The sequence below is a fragment of the Pelmatolapia mariae genome, linkage group LG17, assembly GCF_036321145.2.
Source record: "Pelmatolapia mariae isolate MD_Pm_ZW linkage group LG17, Pm_UMD_F_2, whole genome shotgun sequence".
NCBI classification, from domain to species: Eukaryota; Metazoa; Chordata; class Actinopteri; order Cichliformes; family Cichlidae; genus Pelmatolapia; species Pelmatolapia mariae.
In genome coordinates this window covers 20,874,065-20,900,544 of record NC_086242.1, presented here as the reverse complement: position 1 = coordinate 20,900,544, position 26,480 = coordinate 20,874,065, and the positions used below count along the sequence as shown (strand labels likewise).

At 45.1% G+C, this 26,480-nt stretch overlaps 1 pseudogene; it reads right to left on the bottom strand.

Moving 5' to 3' along the window:
* The window catches only part of LOC134615929 (NACHT, LRR and PYD domains-containing protein 14-like), an 851,239-nt pseudogene that overhangs the window by 24,319 nt on the left and 800,440 nt on the right, over nucleotides 1–26,480 (bottom strand).

The window sequence follows — 26,480 nt, the reverse complement described above, 5'->3', positions numbered from 1 at the left end:
CACACCCATAACTGAGCAGCTAGCATTACCCAGCATGCCGTGCAGCAGTGTCACTTTGCAAATGTGCAATAAATCCTGCTCCAAACTGTTTCACAAACTGCTGTGTGACGTGACCTTTGACCTGCTAAAGAGAGTCAGCTGTGGATTATTCATTGTTGTGTCTGATACTTAGAACTGTGAGGAAGAATGCTACACAGTTAATCAGGGTCCCCTCTCTCTGAATTAGGAAAGGTGGGCAGCCCGTGTGTGGGCCGCGGGCCATATGTTGAGTATCACTGTTTGAAATGTGAACATTGTTCTGCTACAGTCAATGGACTAAACCAGAGAAGAAGAAAACAGACTTTACCATGAAGATCCTCAGTGTGGATCAGTATAATATCAGCCTGATGTCTGCAGTTTAGTGTCAGCACAACTTTCACATCATATTCATCTCAGCACAACTAAAACATGCTGACTGACCTCAGAGTTTCAAATCGACATCGTGGATTCTCCAGGAAATCACACAGATGCTTCACTCCTGAACTCTGCAGGAAGCTGTAGGTTCCACTCAGGTCCAGCTCTCTGGGATATGAGGGGTTGGACTTCAGCGCTGCTGCCAGATAATCAAGGCCAGTATCTGTCAAACCACAGTTCCCCAATCTGTATAAGGAATGAAAGATGTAAGTTTATTAGACAAAGAGTGGGCTTGAAATCATTCAGTGTTTCATAATCTGTTCAGAGCTGAAGAAGGTTCAGAATGTCGAAGTTTAGAAACTCCAAACAGCTGAAGGCAACAGGAAGCAGCTTCAAACAAACATAACAAGAGAAAAAACTCTGAATGTTTCACATTAAAGTCGAACATTTCTAACAAGAGTATTTTGAAGACAGCGTCACTGATGATCATCTTCTACTCAGTAAAACTTTGGTTTTCCACATATGAGTGTTAATGATGCACAAAAGACTGTGAGTGCAAAGACAGAGCGAGGAGGATGACAGAGAGATGGTACAAGAGCATCAAGAACCGGGGGAGGAAATGAGCAGAAGGATTTTGGAGCCTGTAGGATTGAAGCTTTCACAGAGACGTGTTTGACTGGACACCACCAGGAGACAGACTTTTATTTTTTTAATTTACATGTAGATAAAGATAATGATATACTTTGTGGTTACTAGTAATCCTGAATTGTAGTAATAAAAAAACTGTCAGTGTGATCATAAGGCCAAGAAAACAATGTTGCTGTCTGAACCATTCTGTGGTAACACCTCACTTTTTGTTGAATTTATAGCAATTATAACAATTTCACTTTACTTTTAACAACTTTTAAATAATTGAAAACAAAATATTTGAAGACTTTTTCAAGCCTGTATTTAAAAAATAACTCTTTCCAATGGCAGTCACCTCTGGATCCTATCAAACCGTTTAGACACATCACCTATAAGATCATATGGGTTTTTTTCTTTTTTTTTGGTCAAGGTCTTTTTTTTTTAGTGAACAAAAATGTCTTGGTCTCTGTGTCTCCTTGGTGGACCTAGGTTTCAGGCTACATGTTGTTTTTAGTTTGTGTCTCTCTCTCTCTCTCTCTCGCTCCCAACCCTTGGCCCACGCACCTGCCGTGAATTTACCTGATTACCTGGACTCCTGGGCTATTTAAGCTGAGGTCTTAACTGTATATACTTTCACGTGGTGTTTTGTAAATAATTTACGACTGCTATTCTAGTTCAGCTGGTCTGCGCCTGAGTCCATTTTCGCCTGCGTGACAAAAAAATTATATTTGACAACAATTACAGCAGTATTAGTAAACAGCCACCCCAACCCATCCAAAACAATGCAAGCAAGGCCCAACCAGTAACCAAAACAGGGAGCATCGATTCACTGACAATGAAAATGAAATGAAAATGAAAATAAATTATCATGATCTTTTACCCAGTATAATAATGCCCTTATATTTGATGCCCAGTAATACAACAAAACATTTGCCTCCTGCGCTACACGGTCTTTGTAATAAACTCTGTTTCAGCCTAGGTGGCTTTTTGTTCCAAATAAAGGAAGAAATGTGACTGTTCAGATTGTTTAAAAAAAATGGAAGACATTGAAAAAAAAATATGCTAAAATTTAGGAAATATACTCATCTTGATGATATTTATTCTACCACCCAGCGAAAGAGGCAAAACTCCCATTTTTCAAAATCCCCTTTAAGCTTCGGCTATAAAAGGAAGATAGTTTTGTACAAGTCTTTGTGGTTTTGTGTCACCCAGATGCCCAAGTACTTAAATTTGTTATAACTGGGTTTAAAAGGGGCTAAAATAGACAAAAATTCCCCAGTTGTCATTCCGATAGGCATTGCCTCGCTCTTCACTTTATATCCAGAAATTGTCCCAAATTCCTTAAGTATGCATTAAGGTGACCTTGAGGGTCTTAAAGGCGCCTATAAATAAAATGTATTATTATTATTATTATTATAAGTATATCCAAAAGTTTGGGGAGGCTATTCGATGGGTTGGAAATAAATAAAATCATGTCGTCGGCATAAAGAGAGACTTCATGTTCGATACCCCCTCAATGTATTCCCTCAACACCAACACATTGTCTCAGCGCAACAGCTAGTGGTTCAATAGAGATTGAAAATGTGACGTCATTTCTGGGGTAAAACCTCAAAGGACTGTAGGTACGAGTGGCAAGCGGTACTAGCGCACGCAGGCTTTCACATGAAAACAGTCGCACAGCGATAAAAAGAAACACAAATAATGGCAAGAAGCTGTTGTATTATTAACTGCAATAGCCGGTTGCATGACAGCCACGGGAAGCCGACGGGTAAAGAGATCGGTTTTACCGGATTACGTCATGGAAGAGAAATTGTTCAAGCCATGTTTCCGAAGTAACAAAGAGCCGACGGATGGCCTGGATTGCAGACCAAATATAACATTTCAAAACACTCCAGCTCACATGTTAGTCTGCTCCAAGCATTTCCACAAAGGTAAGTCTTCTGTTTTAGTTATTACGTAATTTTTCATAACATAATTGTCGAGATGTTATCCATTTTCGCTCAGGGAGAATAGTCTGAGTGCTCACAGCAGCCTCGAGCTTCTCCAACATCTTATCCGTGCTGTGTTCAATGAGCCCATTTTGAGAAGTCACGACTCGTCCCATCGCTTCAATCACAGCGGGCAGCCTTGTGGGGTTTTGAACAGCCGATTCCACCTTCTTTAATCTTCGATAACCCAGGGCCAAGCCAAGTCTTGATAATTATCAAGAAAGCTCTGAATGACACACAGTGACTTTTGACTAAGGGTACTTTTGTGTGAACTGGGGTCCATAGCAGATAATGATATTGTGTGATAACATATTGGGGAGCCGCGCAAAAATATTAGTGAAAAAACTGTGATCGTCCCAAATAGGGGCGTAGATATTTGCTACAAAGAAGAAAACCATATCCCGTATTTTCCGCACTATAAGGCGCATTTAAATTCCTTTAATTTTCTCAAAAATCATCCATGCGCCTTACATATGAATTCTGGTTGTGCTTACTGACTTCGAACCGATGTTATGTGGTACACGGCGCTCAAAAATCTGTTAAAAAATGTTTTAGTACAACTTTGGTAAGCTACGAAGCCGCACCGCTCGATGGATTGTTGGAGCATTACGGCTACCGTAGTCAGGAGCCTCGGAGTAATCTGGGTCCTAAACTCCATCCCAAAGTCAAATGAACACTGCGGTATCACTGATGTCGTCGTTGTTTGGTTTATTAAAAGTCAAACCCTCAGGCTCCCGCCGGCCAAGTGAAATAACATATCCTACAGATAGATACACGTCCAAACAAAATATAGACCCTTTCCAGAAACGTTTATATTACCATAAAACAAAACGAACCAAAATATGCTTATCAAATAATTGTCAGTGTCTTAGCAACAAGTGTCTCCAAACTAAACAGATAAACAGAGTCATGCATTCGCAGCAATGACTGAGACAACCAGCCGTAGTGCTCCTACGCACCAGACGAAGACTCTTCAACACTAATAATATGTTCTTTGACATATTCCATTGCCTTCGCCTCATCCAGGAACTCTTTCTCCTTCCTGTTGTGCCTGATACGAAGTCTCGCCGGGAACATAATCCCAAAACGGACACCTTCCTGTTTACAAAGAAGCTTAAAGTTTCAAGTTTTTTATTGTCATGTACAGATAAACAGTGTAGCCACATTTATCCATAATGAAATTCTTTGGCTCGTGCTCCTCAGCTTTACATGAGCATATAGAGAGTGTGCAGTTATATTGTGAATAACAGAAAGTAGCAGTGATAGTAATAATAATAATATCCATCCATCCATCTTTTTCCGCTTTGTCCGGGGCTGGGTCGTGGGGGCAGCAGCCTAAGCAGAGAAGCCCAGACCTCCCTCTCCCCAGCCCCCTCCTCCAGTTTATCCGGGGAAACACCAAGGCGTTCCCAGGCCAGCCGAATGATATCATCTCTCCAGCACGTCCTGGGTCTGCCCCGGGGCCTCCTCCCAGTGGGACAGGCCCGGAACACCTCACCCAGGAGGCGCCCAGGAGGCATCCTTGTCAGATGCCCGAACCACCTCAGCTGACTCCTTTCGATGTGGAGGAGCAGCTCTGAGCTCCTTCCGGATGGCTGAGTCTCTCACCCTATCTCTAAGGGAGAGGCCAGCCACCCTTCAGAGGAAGCTCACTTCCGCCGCTTGTATTCGCGATCTCGTTCTTTCGGTCACTACCCACAGCTCGTGGGCATAGGTGAGGGTAGGGACGTAGATCGACCGGTAAATTGAGAGCTTCGGTTTTACACTCAGCTCCCTCTTCACCACGATGGATCGGTGCAGCGTCCGCATCACTGCGGCCACAGCACCAATCCGTCTGTCGATCCCCGGCTCCCTTCTCCCATCACTCGCGAACAAAACCCCGAGATACTCGAACTCTTCCACTTGGGGCAGGAACTCATCCCCGACCCGGAGTGGGCACTCCACCCTTTTCCGGCTGAGAACCATGGCCTCAGATTTGGAGGTGCTGATCCTCATTCCTGCTGCTTCACACTCGGCTGCGAACCGTTCCAGTGTGAGCTGGAGGCCATCACCCGATGAAGCCAACAGAACCACATCATTCGCAAGGAGCAGAGATGAGATTCTGAGGCCACTGAAGTGAAAGCCCTCCGCCACTTGGCTGCGCCTGGAAATCCTGTCCATAAAAATTATGAACAGAAGTCCGACTTCTTGCCGGCAATGCGAACCAAGCTCTTGCAACGGTTGTACAGTGATTGAATGGCCCGTAGCAATGGGCCAGACACCCCATACTCCCGCAGCACCTCCCACAGGACACCCCGAGGGACACGGTCGAATGCCTTCTCCAAGTCCACAAAACACATGTAGACTGGTTGGGCAAACTCCCATGCACCCTCAAGTATCCTTGAGAGGATAAAAAGCTGGTCCAGTGTTCCGCGACCAGGACGAAAACCACATTGTTCCTCCTGTATCTGAGGTTCGACTAGCGGACGAACTCTCCTTTCCAGCACCCTGGCATAGACTTTCCCAGGGAGGCTGAGGAGTGTGATCCACCTGTAATTGGAACACACCCTCCGGTCCCCATTCTTAAAGATGGGGACCACCACCCCGGTCTGCCAGTCCAGGGGTACTGCCCCTGATCTCCACGCAACATTGTAGAGGTTTGTCAACCAGGACAGCCCTACAACGTCCAGAGCCTTCAGGAACACGGGGCGGACCTCATCCACACCAGGGGCTCTGCCACCAAGGAGTTGTTTAACGGCCTCAGTGACCTCGCCCCCCGGATATTGGCGGGTCATCCCCAGACTCTGCTTCCTCCTCGGAAGACGTGTCAGTGGGATTAAGGAGGTCCTCGAAGTATTCCTTACACCATCCGACAATTTTCTCAGTCGAAGTCAGCAGCGCTCTGCCAGCACTATACACAAGTGCAGGTAGAGCACTGCTTTCCCCTCCTGAGATGCCTGACAGTTTGCCAGAATCTCTTCGAGGCAGTCCGAAAGTCTTTTTCCATGGCCTCTCCGAACTCCTCCCACACCGAAGTTTTTGCTTCAGCCACTGCCCGAGCCGCATTCCGCTTAGCTTGTCGGTACCTGTCAGCTGCCTCCGAGGTCCCACAGGCAAACCAAGCCCAACAGGACTCCTTCTTCAGCCTGGTGGCTCCCTTCACCTCTGGTGTCCACCATTTGGTTCGGGGATTACCACCACGACAGGCACCAACCACCTTGCGGCCACAGCTCAATGCAGCAGTTTCGGCAATGGAGATGCTGAACATGGTCCATTTGGATATCCCCAATCTCCCTCGGAATGCTGTTGAAGCTCTGCCGGAGGTGTGCGTTGAAGATCTCGCGGACTGGGGCCTCTGCTAGGCGTTCCCAGCAAACCCTCACTATACGTTTAGGTGCACCAGGTCTGTCCAGCGTCCTCCCCCGCCACCTGATCCAACTCACCACCAGGTGGTGATCAGTTGATAGCTCAGCCCCTCTCTTTACCCGAGTGTCCAGAACATATGGTCGCAGGTCTGGTGATACGATTACAAAATCGATCATTGACCTGCGGCCTAGAGCGTCCTGGTGCTACGTGCACTTATGGACACTCTTATGTTCGAACAAAGTGTTCGCTATGGCCAAACTGTGATTTGCACAGAAGTCCAATAACAAAACACCGCTCGGTTTCAGATCAGGGAGGCCGTTCCTCCCAATCACGCCCCTCCAGGTCTCGCTGTCGTTACCCATGTGAGCAGTGAAGTCTCCCAGTAGGACAACAGAGTCTCCAGGTGGAGCACCTTCCAGCACCCCACCCAGGGACTCTAAGAAGGCTGGGTACTCTGAACTGCCACCCGGCACATAAGCGCAGATGACAGTCAGGACCCGTTCCCTGACCCTAAGGCGCAGGGAACAAACCCTCTCATCCACTGGGAAGAACCCCAACGTACGGGCAGCAAGCCGAGGGGATATTAGAATACCCACCCCAGCCTGCCGCCTCTCACCATGGGCAACTCCAGACTGAGACAGAGTCCAGCCCCTCTCCAGGAGACTGGTTCCAGAGCCCAAGCCACGGTATAGAGGTGAGCCCGACTATATCAAGCCGGCACCTCTCAACCTCACGTATTAACTCAGGCTCCTTCCCCACCAGAAAGGTGACATTCCATGTCCCAATTTCCAGTCTTGGTAGCCGGGGATGGGTCCACCAGGGCCTCCGCTCATGGCCACCACCCAGCACACAATGCACCTGACCCCTACGGTGCCTCCTGCAGGTGGTGGGCCTGTGGGAGGATGGGCCCATGTCCCATTTGCGGGCTGTGCCCGGCCAGACCCCATGGACTAAGGCCCGGCCACCAGATGCTCGCTCTCGGGCCTGGCTCCAGGGTGGGGCCCCGGTAACCCTATCCCAGGCAGGGTAAACTGTTCCCTCGATGTTTTTCTCATAAGGGTCTTCAGAATCGCTCTTTGTATTTTCCCTCACCCAGGACCAATTTGCCATGGGAGACCCTACCAGGGGGCAAAAGCCCCCAGACAACATAGCCCCTGGGATCCCTGGGACACGCAAACCCCTCCACCACGATAAGGTAGGATTCACGGAGAGGATAATAATAATAATAATACTTATAATAATAATAATAATAATAATAATAATGAAAAAGAGAGGAAATTATTATTATATATTGGAGAATTTAGTAGGTATTTCCATTTAAGACAAGTGGTATTTACAAGTTTGTGCAAGAGTATTTGTAGGTTGGACAAAGTTGTGCAGTGAGCATTTAAGTGGCATTTGTTGACATGACAGTGTGCATAGTCCTGTAATTGTAGTGAGTGTGGTGTCTATGGAATGTCAGCAGTTCAAAAGTCTGATGGCTTGTGGGTAAAAACTGTTCCTGTGGCTGGTAGTGCGGGTCTGGATGCTCCTGAACCGCCAGCAGGACACAAGAGTGAGAAAAGTCTGTGGCTGGGATCAGAGAGGATCCGCTGTGTCTTCCTCATGCCGGATCTGTAGAGATCCTGCATGGCTGGCAGTTCAGTCCTGGTGATGCGCTGCGCTGATCTCACCACCCTCTGCAGAGTTGTGCAGTCCAGAGCATAACAGCTGTCATACCAGGTGGTGATGCAGCCAGTCAGAATACTTTCAATGATGCATCTGTAGAAGTTTGTAAGTATTCTGGGGTTCATGCTGAATCTTCTCAGGCGCCGCAGGAAGAAGAGCCGCTGTCTTGCTGCTTTTGTGATCACACCAACATGGTGTGAGCAGCTCAGATCCTCGCTGATGTTGATGCCCAGGAATCTAAAGCAGCTGACTCTCTCTCCACCTCTGCTCCTTCGATGTGGATGGGGGTGTGGGCTCCTCTCTGCAGTCTCCTGTAATACACGATGAGCTCCTTGGTTTTGCTGACGTTAAGCAGCAGGTTGTTGTCGCGGCACAATGATGTCAGGGCTCTCAGCTCTGCCCTGTATGCTGTCTCATCTCCATCAGAAATGCAGCCGATGATGGTGGTGTTGTCTGCAAATTTGATGATGGTGTTGGAGCTGTGTGTTACTGTAAAGTCGTGGGTGAACAGGGTGTACAGCAGGGGGCTGAGCACACATCCCTGGGGGGCACCTGTGCTGAGTGTAAGTGTGGATGAGGTGATGCTGCCGATCCGAACCACCTGAGGTCTGTCTGTCAGGAAGTCCAGGATCCAGCTGCACAGGGAGGAGTTGATGTTCAGGTCACGGAGTTTCATAAGGAGTCTGAATGGCATGATGGTGTTGAAGGCGGAGTTATAGTTTATGAACAGCATTCGCAGATATGTGATTTTCTGGTCCAGGTGATAGAGGGCAGTGTGAAGTGCAACTGCTATTGCATCATCTGTAGATCTGTTGGGCCTGTAGGCAAACTGGAGCAGATCAAGTGAAGCAGGGAGTGAAGATGTGATATGAGCTTTGACTATGCGCTCAAAGCACTTCATGGCAATGGAGGTGAGTGCTACTGGGCGATAGTCATTTAGGCAGCTCACATTAGTTTTCTTAAGGACAGGGATGATGGTGGTCTTCTTAAAACATTTTGGGACAGCAGACTGGAGCAGGGAAAGGTTAAAAATGTGAAGACATCTGTCAGCTAGTGGGCACACGCTTTGAAAACACGACCTTGAATGTTGTCTGATCCAGGAACTTTCAGAGTGTTTACTTTCCTGAAGTGTTTACACATGGCTGCCTGAGATATCAGAAGAGGGCAGCTGTCCTCTTCCAGCAAAAGCTTCTGAGATACAGTGGGGCAAAAAAGTATTTAGTCAGCCACCGATTGTGCAAGTGCCCCCACCTAAAATGATGACAGAGGCCAGTAATTTGCACCAGAGGTACACGTCAACTGTGAGAGACAGAATGTGAAAAAAAAAATCCATGAAAACACATGGTAGGATTTGTAAAGAATTTATTCGTAAATCAGGATGGCAAATAAGTATTTGGTCAATAACAAAAATACAACTCAATACTTTGAAACATAACCTTTGTTGGCAATAACAGAGGTCAAACGTTTACTATAGGTCTTTACCAGGTTTGCACACACAGTAGCTGGTATTTTGGCCCATTCCTCCATGCAGATCTTCTCGAGAGCAGTGATGTTTTGGGGCTGTCGCCGAGCAACACGGACTTTCAACTCCCGCCACAGATTTTCTATGGGGTTGAGGTCTGGAGACTGGCTAGGCCACTCCAGGACTTTCAAATACTTCTTACGCAGCCACTCCTTTGTTGCCCGGGCGGTGTGTTTTGGATCATTGTCATGTTGGAAGACCCAGCCGCGTTTCATCTTCAAAGTTCTCACTGATGGAAGGAGGTTTTGGCTCAAAATCTCACGATACATGGCCCCATTCATTCTGTCCTTAACACGGATCAGTCGTCCTGTCCCCTTGGCAGAAAAACAGCCCCATAGCATGATGTTTCCACCCCCATGCTTCACAGTAGGTATGGTGTTCTTGGGATGCAACTCAGTATTCTTCGTCCTCCAAACATGACGAGTTGAATTTATACCAACAAGTTCTACTTTGGTTTCATCTGACCACATGACATTCTCCCAATCCTCTGCTGTATCATCCATGTGCTCTCTGGCAAACTTCAGACGGGCCTGGACATGCACTGGCTTCAGCAGCGGAACACGTCTGGCACTGCGGGATCTGATTCCCTGCCGTTTTAGTGTGTTACTGATGGTGACCTTTGTTACTTTGGTCCCAGCTCTCTGCAGGTCATTCACCAGGTCCCCCCGTGTGGTTCTGGGATCTTTGCTCACCGTTCTCATGATCATTTTGACCCCACGGGATGAGATCTTGCGTGGAGCCCCAGATCGTGGGAGATTATCAGTGTCTTCCATTTTCTGATGATTGCTCCCACAGTTGATTTTTTCACACCAAGCTGCTTGCCTATTGTAGATTCACTCTTCCCAGCCTGGTGCAGGTCTACAATACTTTTCCTGGTGTCCTTCGAGAGCTCTTTGGTCTTGGCCATGGCGGAGTTTGGAGTCTGACTGTTTGAGGCTGTGGACAGGTGTCTTTTATACAGATGATGAGTTCGAACAGGTGCCATTCATACAGGTAACGAGTGGGGGACAGAAAAGCGTCTTACAGAAGACGTTACAGGTCTGTGGGAGCCAGAGATTTTCCATGTTTGAGGTAACCAAATACTTATTTGCCACCCTGATTTACGAATAAATTCTTTACAAATCCTACCATGTGTATTCATGGATTTTTTTTTCACATTCTGTCTCTCACAGTTGACGTGTACCTCTGGTGCAAATTACTGGCATCTGTCATCATTTTAGGTGGGGGCACTTGCACAATCGGTGGCTGACTAAATACTTTTTTGCCCCACTGTATATGTTTATCAAAGCATGGATAGAAGGTGTTCAGCTCGTCAGGTAGAGAAGCAGCTACCTCCCTCACTCTGCCGCTGTTTCCCTTGTACTCTGTGATGGCGTTCGGACCACTCCACATGTTCCTGGTGTTGGGGGTGCTGTAGCAGAGTTCCACCTTTTCTTTGTACTGTCCCTTGGCTGTCTTTATTGCTTTCCTGAATGGATGATGCTTTGTATTCATCTGGGTCTCCGGATTTAAAGACTGCAGTCCGTGCTCTGAGAGCTCTGAGTGCTGCGCAGACCTCTCTGCTTCCGAACATCTGTAAAAGCAGCCCAAGCCCAGGGCACTGAGGATGTAAAATCCAGGGATATTGCAATAGATTGTCCGTTAAACTTAAGCGGGGCTTGGGTCCTGGCACAGCGTAGAATTTCCACACAATCCTAGTAGTAGTGAAGCTTGGCTATGACGGCGTGCGGGTTACCACCTGGTTTTCTCGGGATAGGGCTCCTGTGTGAGCGGTCGACAATAACATCTTAATCCATACCCAGCACTTCACGTAGTAGCACGGATACGGCCATGGAAGAGCCAGAGTCCAGGCCCTCTGGATCCCTATGATGTGGATGTTAGCTCTCCGCATCCTGCCTTCCATGTCATCACATTTATCCTTCAGGTCAGACAGCTCCTTCATACTCTCTACTGTAGACTGCAGGGTGGTCGCCACCTCATCGCTACCCTTCTTATTCCAACACCCCATTGTTGTCTATTTAACCCATCTGCAACAGAACAATTTTCTATTGCTTTTTAAAAGTTTAAGAGGTTTAAGAGTTTATGAGGTTGCTCCTTTTAAAACTATGAAACCACAATCGGACCCGTGGATAAATGAGGCCGCTCGTTCAGCCAGATGACAAAGCAGGAAGGCTGAACGCAAGTGGGAAAAAAGATGCAGGTGTCTTTTCTGATGCTGAGAGACCGTCTGTACAGGTATCAGGACACTGTCAAAGCACAGAAGTCAAAAGCTGTTTCTAATATTATTGAGAAATGCTCCAACAATCCTCAGCTTCTTTTTTCAATTATTTCCCCAGCTTCTCATATTAATAGTTCCTCAGAAACTTGTGAAAGGTTCTTGCAGTTTTTATCAATAAGATAAAACAGCTTCGATCTATAATCGGCCGGCCTTCATATGACCTTTCTAAAATATTCACCTGCTCAATTGTTTTTGATCAGTTTGAGCCTTTGTGGTTTGATCAGGTGGAGGAACAATGTGATGGTATAAAGACATCATCTTGTCCAAATGATGTTGTTCCAACACATATTTAAAAAAGATTTTAAAGGTTGTTGGTTCCGACATCTTAGCGATTTTTAACAGCAGTCTTAGTCCAGGTGTTGTACAGCCTGTTTTAAACATGTTGTTGTACAGCCTATACTTAAAAAAAAAATAATCTGGATCCTCTGTCTGCTCAAACTTCAGGCCTATTTCAAAGCTTCCCTTCCTTCAAAGATTTTGACTATATTTGTTCAGCTGCAATCTGTTGTAAATAGAGAGGTGTCAGTCTGGTTTTAAAGCTGTTCACAGCACTGAAAGTGCACTTTTAAAAGTTTAAAAGGTGAGCTCATTTATATGTTTCCTGAGGCGATCGTGGCTCAAGAGTTGGAAGCTTGCCTTGTAATCGGAAGGTTGCCGGTTCGAGTCCAGGCTTGGAGAGTCTCGGTGGTTGTGCCCTTGGGCAAGACACTTCTTGCCCAAGGGCAAGACTTCCGGCGCCCCCCGTGTGCGGCAGCCTGTTACAGCAGCTCTGCTCATTCTGAGTTTCTTTCTTTCTTATCTTTTCTTCTCATAATTTTTCTATAATTAACGTATTAGTAATTAGACTCTGCAACCATGCACTACCGTTTTGTGCTAGTTCTGGTCGTTTTTCTTAGTTTTTTTCTACTTTTTTCACCCGTGTGTGGAGACCCAGAGCATGGATCCTTTGTTTACAGTAAGGATCAGCTGTTAGCGCTGCGTCCCGCAGCAGCACTGCCGGCGGACAGACCCGACATTCCCAGCGAGCTGAGGATGAAAAGATGGGGGTGTCGTGCTGGGAAGGAGCGCCGTCGCCCGAGAAGGAGACGTTATCGACCATCTCTTCCTTCTGTAATTACTGGAAATGTCAGATCTTTGCCCAATAAAATGGATGAGCTCACGTCGCTAACCTGGTCACAGAGGGAGTACCGGCAATGTAGCATCATGATGCTAACGGAGTCATGGCTAACACCGCTAACTCCGGACACGAGTGTGACACTACCGGGATTCCAGCTGCTGCGAGCGGACAGGACGAGAGACAGCGGTAAGAGGAAAGGAGGGGGACTGGCAGTGTTTGTGAATGACAGATGGTGTAACCCTGGGCACATCACTGTGAAAGAACAACTCTGCAGCAGAGACATTGAGCTGCTAGCCGTTAGCATGCGTCCGTACTACCTGCCCCGGGAATTCTCGCATGTTATCGCGATAACAGCGTATGTCCCCCCCTCGGCCAACGCGGATGCAGCCTGTGACACTCTCCACTCAGTGGTCAGCAGACTGCAAACACAATCTCCGAGAGCCCTCCTCATAATATCAGGGGACTTTAATCATGCCTCACTGAACTCCACACTACCCACCTTCACCCAGTATGTGACCTGCCCAACCAGAGACAATAAAACACTGGACTTACTGTATGCCAATGCAGAAGAGGCATACAGTTCATCACCTCTCCCTCCCCTGGGCAGATCTGATCACAACCTGGTGCTCCTTGTCCCTGTGTATGAGCCCTTAGTGCGCAGGGAGCCACCAGCCACCCGCACAGTGCAGAGATGGTCGGAGGAGAGCGAGGAGGCTCTTAAGGATTGTTTTGAGTCGACTGTGTGGGAGGTGATCTGTGACGACCACGGTGAGGACATTGACAGCCTTACTACATGCATTACGGACTATATTAATTTCTGTGTTAATAACACCGTACCTACCAGGACTGTACGGTGTTTCTCCAATAACAAACCTTGGATTACCCCAGAAATTAAAGCCGTCCTCAAGCAGAAGAGGAGGGCCTTCAAATCCAAAGACAAAGAGGAGTTGAAAAGGGTGCAGAGAGAGCTGAGGGGACTGATAAGGAATGGGAAGGACAGCTACAGGCAGAAGATGGAGAACCAGCTTCAGCAAAATAATGTTGGTGAAGTCTGGAGAGGCCTCAGAACCATCTCAGGCCACAAACATCAGAAATCTCTGCCTGGGAGGGATGTGAGGTGGGCAAATGAACTGAATCATTTCTTCAACAGATTTGATTCAGCCATGAGGCAGTCTCCAACATCGGCTGCAGACTCAACCACCCCCACTGCTGCTGTTCCATCTCTGACACTTCAGACACTTCACACCTCCTCTATTCACCCTGCTCACTCCTCCCCACCCCCAACAACAGCATCCAATACACACTCAACACAAGGCTCCAGCCTGTCACTCTCAACCACCCAGGTTAGGAGGGAACTGAGGAGGATTAATGGCAAGAAGGCAGCGGGCCCAGATGGCATCAGCTCGAGGGTCGTCAGGTCCTGCGCGGACCAACTGTGTGGTGTGATGGAGCACCTCTTCAACCTGAGCCTGAGGCTGGGAAGAGTCCCACAGCTCTGGAAAACCTCCTGTGTTGTACCAGTGCCAAAGACTTCACGCCCCAAGGACCTCAACAGCTACAGGCCGGTGGCTCTGACATCCCACCTGATGAAGACCCTGGAGCGGCTGGTCCTGGCTCAGCTTCGGCGCCTTGTGAGCTCATCACTGGACCCACTTCAGTTTGCCTACCAGCCTGGCATTGGAGCGGATGATGCCGTCATTCACCTCCTACATCGCTCCCTCGCTCACCTGGAGACCGCTGGAAGCACTGTGAGAATCATGTTCTTTGATTTCTCCAGTGCCTTCAACACTATTCTTCCCTCGGTTCTGAAGGACAAGCTCGAGAACTCTGGAGTGGACCATCACCTCACTACCTGGATTCTGGACTACCTCACCAACCGACCACAGTATGTGAGGACTCAGGGCTGTGTGTCGGACAGGGTCGTCTGCAGTACGGGGGCCCCACAGGGAACGGTTCTGGCTCCGTTCCTCTTCACCATCTACACTGCAGACTTCTCCCACAACTCCACCCAGTGCTTCCTGCAGAAGTTCTCTGATGACTCTGCTATAGTCGGCCTCATCACTGATGGGGACGACAAGGAGTACAGAGGACTGACTCAGGACTTTGTGGACTGGTGCCAGCTGAACTACCTCCAGATCAATGCCAGTAAAACCAAGGAGCTGGTGGTAGACTTCCGCAGGCACAAACATCCTCCACTGCAACCACTGAACATCCAAGGTATGGACATTGAGACTGTGGACAGCTACAGGTACCTTGGTGTTCATCTGAACAACAAACTGGACTGGACTCATAACTCAGACGCCCTCTACAGGAAAGGGCAGAGCAGGCTGTACCTGCTGCGGAGACTCAGGTCGTTTGGAGTGGAGGGCCCACTCCTGAAGACCTTCTATGACTCTGTGGTGGCCTCAGCCATCTTTTATGGTGTGGTCTGCTGGGGCGGCAGCATCTCTGCTGGGGACAGGAAGAGACTGAACAGGCTGATCCGCAGGGCCAGCTCTGTTCTAGGATGCCCTCTGGACCCAGTGGAGGTGGTGAGTGACAGGAGAATGGTGGCTAAGCTGTCATCCCTGCTGGACAACATCTCCCACCCCATGCATGAGACTGTGACAGCACTGAGCAGCTCCTTCAGTGGGAGACTGCGGCACCCACGGTGTGGGACGGAGAGATTTCGCAGGTCTTTCCTCCCCACTGCTGTCAGACTCCACAACAAAGACTTTTAACTGATCAAACACACACATCCACAAATGTGCAATAACACAAATGTGCAATAATCTTTCTGGCAACCGTTGTATTTTTCACTCTGTTGTATATAGCATTTGTACTCTATTTTTATCCTATTGTATATTTTATTCTATTTTATTCTACTGTATATAGTATTCTATTTTTATTTTTATTCTATTCTGTACAGTTGTGTACTGTATTTATTCTTATTTTATTTTATTCTAATTGTCCTACATAACTTTTGCACTGTCCACTTCCTGCTGTGACAAAACAAATTTCCCACGTGTGGGACTAATAAAGGTTATCTTATCTTATCTTATTGCTTCACACCAGCCTCCTGGTGGTGGTGAGAGGGCCCGGTGGTGCCCAGCAGCCTCGTCTCTGTCAGTGCGCCCCAGGGTGGCTGTGGCTACAATGTAGCTTGCCATCACCAGTGTGTGAATGGGTGGATGCATGGATGTGTAAAGCGCTTTGGGGTCCTTAGGGACTAGTAAAGCGCTATACAAATACAGGCCATTTACCATTTTTAAAAACCTTGAACGGGCGATCCAGGTTTTCATGACATCCCAGCCTAATTATTGTAACTCCTTATATGTTGGAGGTAGTCGGACCTGCCTGGCAAGACTGCAGCTGGTCCAGAAAGCTGCAGCTCGTCTTCTGACACAAGCTCAAAGACATTTATCATCCCGACAACGATATATACGGTGGTCCCTCGCTATAACGCAGTTTACCTTTCGCGGCCTCGCTGTTCCGCTGATCTTTTTTGTGCAATTTTGCATGCTTTTTGTTTTTTACAGCGCATTGGGTTCTGTGACCTGATTGGCTGTAGACCATTGTGAATCAATCTTGTGCCGGACCTACAGCACACTGCTGTAGGTCCTCTTCATCAGACATGTACCTGCAGCCTGTCTTCAATTCCAAGAGTGACCTCCACACAGTGTAGAAGCCTCCTGTGCAGACCATGGAGTCCAGCCTTTGTCAGGGAAGTCTGCACTAAAGACTGAAAGACTTCAATCTGTCTCTGTTCCACCCGAGAAATACCAGCACCGTACTTGTTGTGCATTCAAGGAGGGAACATCAGCACTGCATCGTGGGAACAACACCACAGGAACAAAGACACAGCACGGCCGATGAAGGACGAGGACAAAGGAAAGGTGAGTGAGAAGACCCTGGTGGTGTGGATGGACCTGCAGGGGCTCCAAGACTGAGGAACAGAGACGTCCATGTACCAGCTGAGAATGCTGCAGTGATCCAGGTAGCTCGGTCCAATCTGAGGCCGTGTGAACTACGTGGACCACAGTTTCTTCACAGACCTCAGCCAAGTGAACATCTGGTGATCCAACAGTGCACGAGCTGTGAGCCATCAGCTGTTTCTCTCATCAGCTGCTGTAATGAGAGCTGCTGCAATCATCTCGAGCAGCAGTAAATCACTGATGTTGTTTCTAACGAAAGATATGAGACTGAGCTCCGCTGAGCTCCTTCTACTTTCATCCAGATATAAATTGCTACAGTCAATTCAATTCAATTCAATTTCTTTATTGTCCCACAAGGGGAAATTAGTTTAGCAGCAGGATAAAAGTAATCAGAACAATAATATAAAATAATAATGACAATAAAGAAATAAATAATAGAATGTCCCAGGACAGTTATATGCCAATAAGGAGACAGGATGCAGTAGGGATAAAAGAAACCTGGAGTCTTTTAGTCTTCCTCACAGGAAGTCTAAAATGGTGGATGGAAGGCAACAACTCAAACTCACTGTGAAGTGGATGGTTCAAACAATTAATAATAGAATGAGCCTTTCTAAGCACATTTCTATTGTAGATGGCCAAAAGTCCATCTTGCCAGCACTCTGAAATTTTGCTAGCAGTTTTTACCAGAAGTCCCAACTGATTCTTATTCTTCACCGTCAGGTTATCAAATCAGGCAGCGATACAAAAGGATATCACAGATTCGATAAAACTTCTATAAAACAAAGACAACATCTCAGATGAGACATTAAAAGATCTCATTTTCCTTAAAAAGAACAGTCTTTGTTGAACTTTTTTAGTAGTGGCATCAGTATGAGATTCAAAACACAGTTTATGGTCAAGTACCACACCTAGATATTTATAACTCTCAACGATCCCAATATCAGCAGTTTTAATGATAGTAGGTGATGAGCTATAAGAGGACTTCCTAAAATCAATAATCATGTCTTTAGTTTTAGACACATTAAGTTCAAGGAAGGACTCATTACACCAATCCACAAAATCATCTGCAACCTGCCCATGGCCTGACTCGTCCCCCACTAGAAGACTGACGATCACTGTGTCGTCAGCAAACTTCAGGATGTGTCTGTTCGTGAAATTGCTGCAACACTCATTTGTGTACAAAATGAACAGAAGGGCAGAGAGGCAGTAACCCTGGGGTTATCCAGTAGAGGAGGAGAGCACATCAGAAAATACATGATTCACCCTCACGCATTGTGACCTACTAGTCAGAAAGTCTGTCACCCAGCCGACCAGACTAGTTTAAAATGATTGTAAAGCCTGTCAGCAAGTAAGAAGGGTTGAATTGTATTGAATGGTGATGAAAAGTCAGCAAAGATGCTTCAAGATGCTTATACAAGATGCAGGAGTGTGACAACAGCATCCTCCATATTGATCCTCCTGATATTGAAATATAAAAATAAAATTATATTTTATTATCACACATTAACCTGGTAAAATACATAGTTAGGCAGAATTTTGCAAATATCTATTTTTCATTTTTTAGCAGCATAGTGCTTTTTTCTAATTATTTTTTAAAAGTCAGGTCAAGGATCCAAAAGCCCAAAGGCGATATGAGGGTGGCAGCTCACAACAGTTTTTGTTTGCTGGATCATTTTAGTTCAGGTTGGAAACCAACCAAATGGCTCTTTGGGTTTTAAAGGTTCCTGACCCCTGCTATAGGCGAACTGCAAGGGGTCGAGATGGTGTTCAAGATGCATTAAAATCTCCTTCTTAATTATCTTCTCAAATGACTTCATCACTAAAGAAGTCAGAACCACAGGCCTAAAATCATTCAGTATCTTAGGAGAACTGCCCTTAGCAACAGGAACAATAACAGCTTGTTTCCAAATCTTAGCTACTGTCTGTAGCTCTAAAGAAAGTGAGAAAATATGGTGAAAAATCCCACTCAGCTGACCAGCACAAGTTCTCAGTACCTGTCCACAGACGTTGTCAGGTCCAGGACTCTTACTTTTAGTGTGTCTAAAGAGATTAGGCACGAGATTAGACAATGAGTCTTTTCCCTCAGTGTGCTGGTCTGCCTAGAACAGTCAAAGTTCTCAAAACGAAGGTAAAAACTGTTAAGACTGTCTGCCAGATGTTTGTCAGAGGTAAACCCCTCTAAGGTAATATTACTGCCATTGTTTTCATACCAAGCCAAGCTCTTTAGAGGTTGTTACCGCTGAGTTCAGCCTCAATCTTATTTCTACACCTCATCTTGGCGATCTTTATTGCAGCCCTCATCTCCTTCCTCAATATTCTCACAGTGGGAACGTCTCCTCTGTTGAAAGCATTTTAAGAATCAGATCCTTAATATCTTTAGACAGCTACGGTTTGTTATTGGGGAAAGTCTTAAATTCTCTGGCTGGAATCACAAAGTCTTTGCAAAAGGAGATGTAGCTACACAGCACATCAGTGAGTTCATCCAAATCAGAAGTGCTCTCTTGAAACAAGAGGCTGCAGATTGTGTACCACTTTAAAAATGGCGTCAACAGCAACTTTAACGTCAGCTTTGGGATGAATGTAAACAACAGTGACAAAAATTTGAGGGAATTACCTCGGTAAGTAAAATGGCCTGACGGATACTGAAAGGAGCTCGATGTCAGGAAGACACAACCGCTCCCGCACAGTAAAGTTATTACACCAGCCCTGGTTTATATACAAACATACCCCTCCTCCGTGAGATTTGCGTGTTACTCTACAGTTCCGATCCAATCTGACAGGGGTCCCAAAGCTGCTGATTCGCAGTGAAGTGTCACTGTCCATATCGGTCAGCCACGTCTTGGTAAGCGCCATCAGGCAAGCCTCCCTGTATTCCCGTAGATGAAGCACATTTCCTTGTAATTCATCCGTTTTGTTCCTAAGACATTGGACATTGGCCAGGATCATAGAAGTCAGAGGAACACGATTCTTCCTCCAAAGTTTCCTTACACACTGACTCACGCCGCCTTTATTTCCACATTTTCTCAAGCCGCGGGGCTTTCCAAAATTAATATTTGACCAGGCAAATAAATCCTCACCAAGAATTACATCTGTCCGAGCATTAGAAGAATCGTACATAGACAAACAGGACCACCGTAATCCAAGTAGTTCCTCACATGTGTAAGTTATTGTCAGTGAGAGTGAATGACTCCAGGTGAATATTGCCAACAACAATAAAAGTAAAGTGTAAAAGAGCTCCATCTCTGCAAAAATCTAATAAGAAACGAATCAAGGAAACAATTAATTCACTAAAAAGTTAAAACCATGGTTAAGAATAGAGTTAAAAAGAAAAATAAAATGCCAGTAAACACCTGCTGCAGGTCGCCACAAGAGCAGCGCCCCCTCTGTCTCTCTCAATAATAGTCTTCTGATTATTTCTTTGCCTCCATCACAGGAGCTCTTTATCCTGTTCTTCACTCTCATTGGTTCTTTGTCTGCTTGTTTTTACAACAGTAGTCATTCTGATTGGTCAAAGAAGACAATCAGCTGTGACTAAATGTAGCTCCTACAGCAGTGATGGGAATAACTACTGAAGCTAATCCAGTGTCAAAGCTCAGGAATCAGCAGCTCCCACCTCGTTTTCCTTCAACAACTATTTTTAGCTGCTGTGTTTTTGTGTTTCTGCAGACCTCAGACATCCTGCTGCTCTGGAGAACTTTTTTCATTCTTTTTTTATTTTTATTTTTTTCATTATTTTGCTTTTCTTTTATTATTGTGTTAGACACTTGTTCTTTGTATTTTTTGCGTTGCTCCTGTCAAACTGCTTTAATAAAATATGCTGCAGTCTAAACTGTGGATGTTCCCTTTTTAACCCTTTGTGAAACAATAAAGGTTTAAATCTGAGTATTCATCTATGTTAGTGTCAGTGGTAAGACATTATGAAAACACATTGAAAGAATACAAAGACAGTCAGAGTTAGTTCGCAGCGCTACGTGCACGGGTGAGTGATCGGATGATACTCACACCGAGGCGTTGTAGTCAGCTTTATTTATACTCAAGCATGTTTGCGTCACAGACACATGTAGGAAGAGATAACATACAACTCCTTACAAGGTGATAAGCATAAAACATATACGTTCAACTGTCACAACAGGAACTGGTCAAGCCTATCTTAAGGGGAACAGAAGCCAGTTGGTTCCTGTTTCCAACGGCAGAGTAGGCTTATGTATTTTTCTTAGAAGTCAGCAAGGGCTCACGTGCATGTGTAAGTGACAAGATACATGTAGTATAAAATATGTGAACATCATTGACAAAACATTAAGCAGTTGATTAAATAAAATCTCTTAACATTCCCTGCTGTTGTTCAAATATTTTCTACCTACTTCAACTTCTAGTCACTTGTGTATACTTTTTCAACCAGAGTATCATTTAGCAAAATTAATATGATCAACATTTAGGTTTGTTTTCACTTTGACAATAATTAAGATTGTCTTCTTCTTCAGAGTCTGTGTTTCGGTCCTGATGTGTAAGCAACATCATCGTCTCTTGGTGGAACGTAACATGTGGTGTGATGGCAGTGGCTATGAGTCTGTTGATTAATGCTCTAATGCAGGGAATACAACAACATCCACACAGAGCGAGTATTGCTGCAAATACAGCCATGGACACCAGAATTGATGACACCAGAGTACGGTACTTCCCGAACATGTCCATCCAGCTGTCCTACATCGAAGTGTCGACTCCCGAATGTTCTTTCATTTTTTCATTTAGGGTCTTTAAACCTTCCAGGGCTCTGGTGAGGCTTCCATCCGCCGCTGTATTGTTGGGTATGAATGTGCAGCATTGTTCTCCAAACATTGAACATACCCCATTCTTTTCACTCAGAAGCATGTCCAGTGCGATCCTTTTCTGAAACGACATTAGGGATGTGGCTCTCAGTTGCTCAGCTACTGCGTGGAGGCCGTTTCGTTACAGGGGTTCAATCCTTTCACCTGGCTCTTGATGGCCACCAACCACAAGAGTGTACATAGTACTGTGATGACAGGTGTCATTGTAGCACTTTTATTGTCTTTAAATATTCTTTTGTTTTGTGAGTGAGTTTCTTCTTGACCCCTTGTCACTCCCAGGGCCCCTGGTGAGTAGACCTCAGCCAGAGGAGTGGGATCCCAAGTGTTGCCACTGATCACCCTACTCCCCACCGAGCGAACACCAGAGGTTAGGGAGGACTGGAATCTAGGCTGTTGCTCACTTTAGTCTGACGTCGATGAATCCTGGAGTAGTTCGACCTTCTTCGTGTGGCTTTGGTGGATCCAGGAGGACTTGGTAGGGTCCTTCCCACCTCGGGGAACTCCAATTTTTCTTCTGGAGCACTTTTATCAGGATCCAATCACCTGCCTTCAACCTGGAAAATACTGGAGAAGAGTCACACAGCAGTTTGTTGTTCAACACAGTTTCAGTATTTTCTAGCAACTTTGCCATCCACTCTACTAGAGTAGTCTCTCTAGCTGATTTGTTTACTGGTTCACTCAGTATTAGTAGTGGGAAAAGGTCTTCCATGAATTATTTCAAATGGCGTCAATTTTTGTAAGCCTGCCATTCAGGCCATGGTCTCCCTGTTACTTCCATGCATTTCCTCAGTCTCTGTTTTATCGTGCCGTTAGTTCTTTCCACTAGTCCGGCACTTTGTGGGTGGTAAGCACAGTGGTGTTTGATGCTGAATCCTAGTGCTTCAGAGACCTTGCTGATTACTTCATTAACAAAATGTGTTCCATTGTCTCATCTTATTAGGGACGGTATGCCATATGTAGGGATAAAATTATTACACAAACATTTTGCCACTGAGATTGCATCATTTTTCTTCACTGGGTAGATTTCTGGCCACTTTGAGAATACGTCTATGATCACTAGAGCGTCTTTTGAACCTTGGCTTTCATTTAGCTCAATAAAATCCATGTGAATGGTATGAAATGGGTGAGGTGGTGTGGGAAAGGATGTGGCGGCGTTGGGAAATGGCCTCTCTTTGGCCTTAAATTTCCCTGTGCATTATGTTTTTGGCATATCATGCATGTTCTTATATATGCTTTGGCTGAGTTTTCAAAATTTTTTGAGTAGAATTGAATTGTTTAGAAAGAATATCTATCTACCATCCCTGCTGTTGACAAATGGCAATGCCCATGTGTCACTAATGCCGCTGTTTTATGTAGGGATTAGGTAGAATAGGTTTCCCATTACATGTCATGATATCATCTTTCAGAATTGCGCCATCTTTTAACCACGAGGATTTTTCATTTTGTGGGGCCGCCTTTTGTTCGTCTTTGAGGACTTCTATCGGTATCAGGGAGCACGAGGTTAATGTGAGAACATTTGTTTCTTGCCGTGCAGCCTCTTTTGCTGCGTAATCTGCAAAGTTATTTCCTTTAGTGATGTAAGAGTAAGAGTTTTGATGTGCAGCACATTTGCATAGTGCTAACTGTTTTGGCAATGTTATCACTTCCAACAGTGCCTTTAAAAGATTTCCGTGTTGCACTGGATTGCCAGTAGAAGTAATCATACCTCTATTCTGCCAAATTCTTGCAAAATGATGTACTGCTGAAAAAACATACTGACTGTCTGTGTGTCTCTCTGCCTGTCTGCGTCCTTGACACAGTCAGCTCCTTTTATGGGCATGTAGTTCCTGTTACACACACGATTTCCTGTCACAGACATACCACAGGCACACATATTTCCCGTTTCTCTAGACTAACCAAACTCTTTGTTGAACTTTCCATATAGCGACAATAAGTTTCCAACATTTGAGAGTTGTCTCACATGTGTCAGGTAAGACAAATTGGCTTAGATTTAAAATTGAAGTCACTGCATGGGGCACTTTGATGATTAAAGTGTGTCCTAAAACATTGTCAGCTGACTTTTTACTGCCTCCGCTGCGGCTACACCGGTTCGCACACATGTGGGCAGGCCTGACGCAACAGAGTCTAATTTACAGAAGTAAAATGCAAGCATACGTTGTTTTTCTCCAAATGCCTGTGTTAAAACAGCTTTCATGTAACCTGCACTTCCATCTACATGTAAATAGAAAGGCTATTTCCAAGTTACTGAATGCTTCTTCTTTTTTCCCTTTGTAGATACAGCACTACATATTACTTAAGGCATTTTAGACAATTTCTATTTTGTTTTAAAAGAATTCATGTATCTCACACATGTTACATATGTCAAACCTCTAAGTTGGGAAAAACTTTGCATTGCTTACAGCTCATAGCTCACAGCTCTAAAACTAGGCATTAGCAAATCATATGCTTAATCATTATGTGTCATTGTGATCCAGAGGCATGATCACAAATTTGTTTCCAAAAAAACAAAATAATCAAACCAAAACAAAACATACATGAGTCAGGACACATAAAAAAGAAAAAGCTGCTGTCAGAAACAAAGCAGAAGTGTAAGGAAAAAACTGAGCTCACAGACAGCTGCATGTATAAGCTTTAATATCATGCAGCTTCTGCTCTTGCAACAACAATTAAATAAAAAATATGTAACTTGCTCATTAGCTTGGTAGTGTCCACATATTTAATTCAACTTCTCAAACCTGTAGCTTTAGCTTTTGTATACAGGGTTTGGCTTATTAGTTGTTAGTATAGGTTGGCTCTTCATCTTAACAAAATCTCATCTAGGATGACAGGTTTACAAGCAGGTCAAGTGTCTCTATGCACTCTTCTCATTAATATTATGTCATTATTAATATTATTATTAATAATTATTTTCTCTTATTTCTATATAACATCAATAGTATATTACAATATACTACTATACTACAAATATACAATAGTCTATTATAATATTTCATATATATTTTATTATGTATCCATCGAGGGCTGGGGGTGATCTGCAGTTTCACCCCCACCCAAGCCGGAGACACACTTTCCTTAGCTGAACAATGACACAGCCTCAATATACCTTATGGATTTTTCTTTTTCATTTGATATACTTTCGTGTGAATTATCTGGATTTATGCATTCTATTCATTCTAGGCACGTTCGTCATGCCAACTATATTTCATTGTTAATACCAGTATACAGGTTGTTATCCTTCCTATTATTAGTTGGAATACATTAGATAAGCTCTAATTTAATTTAACCTTTTGTTTATTCCACTACATTCCTCTTTACAAATTTTAAAATATTGCAATTCTTAAATACGTTTTGTTTTCCTTTTAGGATTATTTTTTATTTATTTCCGCTTGGAGGGTTTCTTTTAATTTAGTCAATGCGGAGGGGCTACATTGTCCCTCCCATGTAGGACATTTAGTTTTCTTTTGGATTTCTCCATCTACATGCACTAATTTGTCCAGCGCCTGGACATTTTTTCTCTAACCACTGCTCGTCAGCAGTGAGTTTTGAAGCTTCGTTACCCATTTTAATTTTATTTAGTCGATGCAATATTTATATTTTTTATTTATTAATACTACCGACACACACACACTGTGGGACGTTCTGGCACTAGAGTCAGAGGAGGTTTATTAAGTCAGCCTTCTACCCTGAACTAAATTCAGGGCGGACTTAATTTTTATGCGTTGATGCGCAACCTTTCTCTTCCTCACCATTCAGTACTCACAGGAAAACACTAGGAGTAGTGCAGGAGCCTAGAGTTCCTATTCAATGAAGCACTTACTCCTCAACAAACATACAGCGCGCTTAGAAAAATCCTATTTTTATTTGACACTCTCGTTACCTTTCACTCCCGGAGTGAAATGAAACCACGAGCTACCAACCTCTCTTTTGTTGCGGAATGGGCCCACACAGGGCGAATTATCCCGTCTTACACAGGCGAGCGTTTACGTGCGGGTCCACACAGGGCCCGGTCCACACAGGACGTTTTACAATAGGACACGTCTGTCCTTTTGGTCCACACAGGATCCTTCTACTTTGAGCAGTGTCAGGCTAAAAATCGATTATTCAACGCAAAGTGTTTCTGGCTGCTTTATATTCACCTTCAATGTTGCGCTGTGTTCTTTTTTCCGGCGTCACCGGGTCCTGGCGTCGTGGACCTGTATACGACACTGGCCAGTAGGCGAATTTACGACTCTGGGCTTTTCCTCGCTTCGCTGGAAGCGGTGGTTGCAGTGCAGGTACTCACGACGTCAGGATCCGGCGGCTCCGTCTGTGAATAGTTAGATGATATAATAATATCAATCAACCATCCGGCTCGAAGGACCAATTAAATGTCAGTGGTAAGACATTATGAAAACACATTGAAAGAATACAAAGACAGTCAGAGTTAGTTCGCAGCGCTACGTGCACGGGTGAGTGATCGGATGATACTCACACCGAGGCGTTGTAGTCAGCTTTATTTATACTCAAGCATGTTTGCGTCACAGACACATGTAGGAAGAGATAACATACAACTCCTTACAAGGTGATAAGCATAAAACATATACGTTCAACTGTCACAACAGGAACTGGTCAAGCCTGTCTTAAGGGGAACAGAAGCCAGTTGGTTCCTGTTTCCAACGGCAGAGTAGGCTTATGTATTTTTCTTAGAAGTCAGCAAGGGCTCACGTGCATGTGTAAGTGACAAGATACATGTAGTATAAAATATGTGAACATCATTGACAAAACATTAAGCAGTTGATTAAATAAAATCTCTTAACAGTTAG